The 496-nt window shown below is 72.0% G+C and overlaps 1 protein-coding gene across 1 annotated transcript in view; it reads right to left on the bottom strand.

Annotated features, from left to right (window-relative positions):
• Window positions 1–496, bottom strand: part of HDGFL2 (HDGF like 2) — a 10,393-nt gene that overhangs the window by 9,090 nt on the left and 807 nt on the right.

The raw sequence follows: 496 nt of genomic DNA, 5'->3' as shown, positions 1-496 counted from the left end.
GGGCCCCCAGCTTCCGCCCCCCCCCCTCCCCAACCTCAGGCCTCCTGCTGCTGTCCCCGGTGGGGGACAGAGGGTGGGTGACATCCAGGCTGAGAAGGGGAATGGGGGTCTCGGGGTGGGGGGGCAGGGCCCTGCTGGGCAGTGGGAGGATGAGGATGAAGGACCAGGGGCAGGACTGCTCTGGGGTGCTGGGGGTGGGCTGTGAGGGACCCCCCCATGGGGTCGGGGTGCCTGGAGCGCCAGGGTCCTGGGGTGCAGCAGGGGAGGGGGGTGGCAGGGGTCCCCAGGGGTCCTGGTAGGTGAAGCAGGGCTGAGGCCCCGTGCAGTCACCCCAAGGGGGTCAGGGTGTCCCTGGGTGCAGGTCCAAAGGCTCAGGGTGCCACTGGGACAGAAGGGGCGGTCCCAGGTCCCCCTGCACGGGACTGTCAAACACCCTCCTGGTGAGGGGTCCCCAGGTACAGGCACCAGTGGGGGACACCCCCCCCCCCCCCCGGGG

The sequence above is a fragment of the Egretta garzetta genome, unplaced genomic scaffold (assembly GCF_000687185.1).
Source record: "Egretta garzetta isolate BGI_Z169 unplaced genomic scaffold, ASM68718v1 scaffold4, whole genome shotgun sequence".
Classification (NCBI taxonomy): domain Eukaryota; kingdom Metazoa; phylum Chordata; class Aves; order Pelecaniformes; family Ardeidae; genus Egretta; species Egretta garzetta.
Note: the sequence above shows the minus strand (reverse complement) of the source record. Positions and strands in the feature narration are given on the sequence as shown.